The following is a 7886-nucleotide window of genomic DNA, read 5'->3' on the forward strand; positions in this document are numbered from 1 at the left end:
CATCTAGAGTGGTATGACCTAGAAACTGGGCACCACAGCCTGGACAAATTGACACATAAAATTAACTATCATTGTTTACCCCTTGTCAAGTTGGCACCCATAGACATCTCCTAAAACTATACCAAATCTCCAAATAAAAGCAACAATTTCATGATTCCTTTCAGCATGATATAACTGTCCTATGTACAATTTGAAAATGGATTAACTCTCCAGTTAAGAAAATGGATTAACTTCTCCAGTAGAGAATGCAAAGTCCTTGGGTCTTTTCTTTCATATCCTATAACTCAGATACTATTATGTAAATGTAATGCCTCTTATATAATGAGAGATAAGAGAGTGAGTAAAATATATTATGTTTTCAGTTTCTACTAAGGTCCTGTAGTAAACAAAGAGCTATATCTCAAAGGGAGAGTAGTGTCCATAAAGGATAGCAGGGTTTTGCTCAAAAATCCCGAGTCTGTGTTGTGGTCCACCTAGGGGAATTGCCAAAGGCTCCAAACAGCATCTTATCTGCCCATGTCACTTCAAACACTATTGGACCTGCCGCATCATATGGCTCAAGTAGCCTAGCAGCTTGCATAGCAGCTTGGACCTGGTGCAGAGCCTTCTTTTGTTCTGGGCCCTACTCAAAACTAGCAGCTTTTCAGTCATTTGTTAAATGGGCTGGAGTACACACACAAATGAGGAACATACTGCCTCCAAAATCCAAAGAGGCCCAGAGGGGGTTATACCTTGTGTTTGGTTGTAGGTAAGCCCCAGATGAGATAACTGATCTTTTTGCCTTGGAAGGGATATCATGACATGCCTAACATCACTAGACCTCTAGAAATTTTACTGAGGTAGAATGCCCCTGAATTTTTATCATATTTATTTCCCACCCCCTGACAAGGAAATGTCTTATCAATAAGTTGTGTAGTTGCTACTTCTTGGTCACTGGATCCATTAAGCATAATGCCATTAATATAATGGACCACTGTGATGTCTTGTGGAAGGAAAAGGCAATCAAGATCTCTGAGAACTAAATTATGATGTAAGGCTAGAGAGTTGCTATACCCCTAAGGTGATATAGTGAAGATATATTGCCAACCTTAACAGTTGGTAGGGTGAAAAAAATTTGTCAAAAAACATCAAAAAACATTTGTCAGCTTCATACCAGGTACTATGGGAGGTGTTAATTTGCTTAAGCAATGAAACCATGTCCTGTAGAGCTGTTTTAGAGTCATCCCCTGGTTCAGCTTAACATAATCCACTATCATTCTCTAAAATCTGTTTTCCAGGCCATATAGGCAAATTGAATGGTGATGTGCAAATCAGTACCCCTGTATCTTTCAAGTACTAATCTCTGCAATCCTTCCAGGAATGCCACATTATTTTTGATTTACTATTTTTCTAGGTAAAGGCAGTTTTAGAGGCTTCTGCTTGGTCTTTTCAACTATAATAATTCTCACTCCTCAGGTCAGAGAACCAATGTAAGGATTCTGCCAGTTGTTATTCCAGTAATCCATTCCATAACCTATTTAACTCATGCCTCATCCCCACCTCCCCTCTGATAACTATCAGTTTGTTTTCTACAGTTAAGAATCTGTTTCTTGTTTTGCCTCTCTTTCTCTTTTTTCCCCATGCTTGTTTGTTTTCTTTCTTAATTCCACATATGAGTGAAATCATATGGTATTTGTCTTTCTCTGACTGACATATTTCACTTAGCACAATACTCTCTAGCTCCATCTATATCATTGGAAGTGACAAGATTTCATTCCTTTTTATAGGTGAGTAATGGTTTGTTTCGTATATCTGTGTGTGTGTATATATATATATATATATATATATATATATATATATCTGTAACATATATATACATGTATGTAAATATATGTATAACATTAAAATTCAGTGCAAATCCAATAAGAATTTTAAACGATTTCTTTAAGGAAGAAAGAAATGTCTAAATATTATGTCGAAGAAGAAAAAAAAAACGGGTGTCTGGCTGGCTTGGTTGGAGGAATATGTGACTCTTGGTCTTGGGGTTGTGAGTTTGAGCCTCATGTTGGGTGTGGAGATTACTTAAATAAATAAAACTTAAAAAAATACCCAAGCCTACAAAATTTTGAATACAAGAATGAAGCAGTATTACAAAGGCAGAGTAAACATTATTGTGATCAGAACAAGTATAAACAAATAGGTAAGATAAAAAAGATCAGAAACACATGATAAACCGGATACAAATTGAAAAGCCTTCTTCTGGCCAAATATGAGTGTTAAAAAAGTTCAAGATTATAATTTATTAAATAAAGCAAAAATCTCTGAGTTTACAGAGACATAAATACATGGGGAAAAAAAGGAAAATTTTCTTGCCATCATAAATGTAAAAGGAATGATGGAATTAAAAAAAAAACATTTTTTGGCAACCATAAAAACTGATTTAAGCAAGGATCATAAATAAGTGCTAAAACCAGTGGGTGAATGTTTGAGGAGTAATAGAACACTTTTAGCCTAAAATTCCCTCCTCCTATTTGTTAGTACAAAGAATAATTTGGTAACTTCATGGTGAAGAATCTTAGAAAACACTACCTTAACAATATTTTAAATTAACATCACAAGTAATGGCATTGATGGCACACACCTTCACCCTTAGTGAGAACTCAGCAACACTCTACGGCATTGCTCCCAGAGAAGCATAACCCAAATCTAATCACAAAGAAACATCTGACAAAGCTAAACTGAACAGCATTCAGCAGAACACATTCTGAACTCTTCAAATGTGCCCATGTTGTGAAATACAAAGAAGGGCTGAGGGATTGTTTAAAGGACTAGACACATGACTACAATGTGCAATGACTAATCTTAGATTTTTTTTTTTTGCTATAAAGGACATTATTAGAAGAAATGTGAAGAAGTTCTGTAGATTACATAATAATGCTATTTTATTAATATCAACTTCTTGATTTTGATTATTTGATTATTTGATTTGAGATTATTTAAGAAAATTGCTTTTAGGATATATATACTGAAATACTTAAGGGGTCTCATGTCTGCCACTTATTCTTCAATGTTTCAGGAAAACTTACAATCTCCTTTTGTTTATCCAGTCATCTGTCTAAGGGAGTGTGGGTAAAGCAGATGTAGTAAAATGTTAACATTTTGGGGAGTCAAGGTGTAAGTTATACTTTGTATTCTTCCAACTTTTCTATAAATCATATTTTTAAAAAAATTGTTAAGAGAACTTAGGGGTGGGATCAAGGTATATACAAATTATCAGAGTTCATTGGCTATATTAGAAAACCACAGAAAGACCATGGATGTTGCAGTCCTCAAGGAGTCAAACACTGTCTGGTAGATCTTTTTCTCATTACATATAACTTTATTTTTTTCTATGGCATTTCAGAAGTCCAAGGGGGATACTCATTGGCACATCTTGGGTTAAATCCCTTCTCTGGAATTAATGAGGAAGCAGAAGGATGAGATATAATTATTGGCGCATGTGGGTTATCTGCTGCCCAGTTGCAGGATCCATTATTAGTGGACTGTCGGAAAGAAGTACATAGCAGACATTTGTAATATTCTACAGCTGATAATTCATCATAAGAAGTAAAGTTTTCCAAGTCACTGGAAATGGTATGAAATAATCTAACAGTTTAGGGACAACTAACCATTCGCCTAAAGAAAATATAGGTTGGTACTCACCTCATGCCCCATCAAAAAAGTCACAACTTACAGTGTAAAGGATAACTCAATATAATGTGTTTCATATCTTTTGCATGAGACTTGACACCATGCTAAGTTCCCAAAGGAAACTCCTTATGCTGGAACAGCAACAATGAAACAGAAATACTTATTTTACACACTGATATTATGAATAACTTATATAATCATCGAGGAAACCCCTACATTCTTCAACCTTTCCTTGGACATAACTGAGTCACAATCACTCTAAAGCAATTATTCCCAGTGGGGATTATTATATTGTCAAGGAGTCAAAAATTGGTTCTTGGGGAAGGGGGAGTAGGGTGAGGATTTAAAAAATCTTACATTTTATGTATAAAGAACAAATATACAGTACCTAAATAGATATACAGCACATCTTTGACCTGACCATGTACTGAGATAGAACAATTAGAAAAAAGAAATCTAGAAGGGCTCCATAGGGGGACCCTTTCTAGACAGCCATTTAGTTGAATCTGTTCAAATATCTGCCATTTTTTTTCACATAAATTGAAAAAATATTGGCCACGATGATGATGGCGGTGACAGTGACAATACTTAACACATTCATAACTGTAGTTATGTGCCATATATTCTTCCCTTTATTTAGCTAGATTATCTTCTTATAATCTGATGAGATGATATTGCCATTTTGCGTCTAAGGAAACTAAGAAACAAAGCTTACATAACCTACTCAATGTCTCATAGGGATCTGAAATTTCAGCATAGGTAGTGTGGCTCTAAGTACAGATTCTCAACTAATGTGTCATATCAACAATAGAAACAAAATGACAAAGGCCACCAAATAATACTCCATCATAAATAAGTACAAACCAAGAAACTGTAGGAGGGACAGAGAATTAGGATTTGCACAATCCCACATTTATAAGCACTTCACTGAAGCATATCAGAAATATAGAAGAGAAGGATATTTTTTCTTATATCCTCAGTATATCTTATATATACTGAGTATATCTTATATATACTGAGGATCCCTACTCATAGCTGCTCTAAAAATCGATAAGGCTTGTTCTTTAAATAATTGTGTGACTTTTTAATATTTTATATAAATATAGTTTATATTAAGTGCATTGCTTTTTGTATATAGAAAACAGTGTCTTCTTTGCAGAAGAGGCAGTTCAGCAGCAACAGCTCTTCCTATTGTTGTTCTTATGTTGCCAGATGACAATAGGATGTGACACGGTTGAAATTTTCAAGTATTTTCTATTAGGGTAATTAGTTGTAAATGTATATATAGAAAGTCATATTTTTGTTATAATAATAATTCAGTAAAAGTTCTAAATTTCTGCAATGATGTTGGATCCAGTATATACACAAAACAAATACCTAAGTGGTATGCCCACATACATCCTCACAGAGACAAACACTGAGGAGCCAGAGAATATTCATGAATCAGTTTAATGCTGTTCTAATTATACAACTTTTTTTTTCTGGCCTTTTAAAATTTCCTATACTAGTGAATGTCTATGAATAATTTGTAGTATATTGGATGTTTTTATATTACACATGAAACAAGAATTCTGAAAGAACAGTTTCAGATAAAGCCTTCTACTTATTTTTCACAAATTGATAGTTTTCTCCTCAGTATAATTATTGAGCCATTAAAAAGTCTGAAGCTTTGTTGAGAAGTCTCACACATCCAAAACATGTAGATTTTAATGAACTTTCATTGAAAAATAATTTCTTGGGATGCCCGGGTGGCTCAGGCAGTTAAGGGTCTGCCTTTGGCTCCTGTCATGATCCCAGAGTCCTGGGACAGAGTCCTGCATCAGGCTCCTTGCTCAGCAGGGAGCCTGCTTCTCCTTCTGCCTATAGCTCCCCCTGCCAGTGCTCGTTCTCTCTGACAAATAAATAAATAAATAAATAAATAGAAAAATAATTTCGTGATAGTCTTCTCTATATATGTTGAAATGTTTTCTTCCCTGTATGTTTTGATATACTATATGAGATCTCTCCTGTCTATGTATTTTAAGCCACAAATTGACTTCTAGTCAACATACTTATTACATTATAACTTTCCTTAAATCACTGTGTCACTTATGTGGTGTTCAACAAACTTTCATCACTGTCAGAAAGTCTGTTGATTATTACAACTTTCTTCGCAGTGTTAGTTTGAGTGTCAGTTGAGTTCACACAGAATATTTCCCATATTCATTGCCTTCAAGGGATCTTTCCTGGGAGAATTTTCTGATACCCAATGAGGATTGTACTCTGGCTGAAAAATCACCCATATACAGTTATATCTCAAGTTTTATATTCTATATAAATTATCTGTTATATAGTGATCTCTTGCAGAAGAATTTTCTATGTACACTAAGCTCATAAGCTTGCTTCTATGTGTAAGTTCAGCCAGACCTCTGGCTGAAATCTTTCTCCCATTCATACACTCATAGAGCCTCTCTATGTGTGTTGTCTGATACATTGTGAAGTTTAATTTCTGACTAAGTTTTCTCATCATCATATGCTTAATCCCCTATGTGAGTCTTCTTAGAAATCTGAAATTTGAATGAAATTTTGAAAATTTGAAATTTGAATTTGAAAATTTGAATGAATGAAAAATTTCCCGTATTCATTTCATTACAATGATGAATAATTATGTTTATTAATAATGTTTTTAAATGATGTTTCATTAATAATGTTTTTAATTATTAATAATTCATTAATAATGTTTTTAAAATGAGTTTTTACACATGTTGTCATGATGAAATTATAATGTTATTCATTATAATTCATTAATAATGAATAATTATTCATTAATAATGTTTTTAAAATGAGTTTTTACACATGTTGTCATGATGAAAGTCTCCCCACATCTATTACATTCATAGAATATCCCCCGTGTGGATTTTCCGATGATTTCTGAGGTTTGATTTCTGGTTGAAAGTTTTTCCACATTCATCGTATTTTTAAGGTTTCCTTTGTGTATTTGTGTTCCATGATGTATTGAGGGTTGACTTATCTCCAGAAGTTTTCCCACATTTGTCATATTTATAAGGTTTCCTCCCTGTGTGAATTCTCTGATAATCTGTGGAGCTTGAGGGGCGCCTGGGTGGCTCAGTGGGTTAAAGCCTCTGCCTTCAGCTCAGGTCATGATCTCAGGGTCCTGGCATTGAGCCCTGCATCAGGCTCTCTGCTCAGTGGGAAGCCTGCTTCCTCCTCTCTCTGCCTGCCTCTCTGCCTACTTGTGATCTCTGTCAAATGTATAAAAAAAAAAAAAAAAAAGCTTTGCCCCCCCCCCAAAAAAAATCTGTGGAGCTTGATTTATGGCTGAAAATTTCCTCATGTTCATTACATTCATAGGGTTTCTCTTCTGCGGGAATTCTTGACGTACTACTATCAGGCCTGCCATCGCAACGTGTTATAGTTGGTAAATGAAAAGTGCTACAAATGTTTGTCTTGATTTTCTGAACTCTTCCAGAAGAAGTTATCAAGTTGGCAGTTTTCTAAAAATGAGAAAATTAGAAACACTGTATGAAATTTAACACTTTACTTTTGAAATGGGGCTTATATACATATCCCCCATTATGTATTATTTTATTGAGTCTTTGGTTTCCAGTCCAGTTTTCCAATAACAAAGTAATGCCAAGTACATAATGCCTACAGTCTCATTCTTTGGAAACAATTATTAAAAATGGAAACCTAAGGGCCCCTTGGTGTTTCAGTCGGTTAGGCATCTAACTCTTGATCTCAACTCAGGCTTTGATCTCAGGGTTGTGAGTTTGAGCCCCTTATTGGGCTCTATGCTGGTTGTGAGGCCTACTTAAAAGATAAAAATAAAGAATAAATAAAAAAGGAAAATGGAATATACGTATGTACTTGCATTTAGGGCTTATCTGGATAACCAGGAATAATCTCTTTATCTTAAATTTTTTAAACCTAATCACATCTGCAAAGTCTCTTTTGCTACATAAGGTAACACCCCTATTTTCCAGGAATTCGAATTTGGTTATTTCTTGGGGGATATTATTCAGCCAACCGCACCCTATTGTATATTTTATTTTGTTCTAGGCACTGAAATACAACTTTAAACAAGGCAGTCTAGATTAGAAAAAGCATTTAGGCAAGCATGACTAATCCAAAGTTGGTTGGATTTTGGGAAGCATGATAAGCACCACCAAATGAAGCATGTGGGAGAGAGGTAGTGCTATAGAAAATTTTGAATTCTG

This window comes from Lutra lutra, chromosome 13, assembly GCF_902655055.1.
Source record: "Lutra lutra chromosome 13, mLutLut1.2, whole genome shotgun sequence".
In the NCBI taxonomy this organism is placed as follows: domain Eukaryota; kingdom Metazoa; phylum Chordata; class Mammalia; order Carnivora; family Mustelidae; genus Lutra; species Lutra lutra.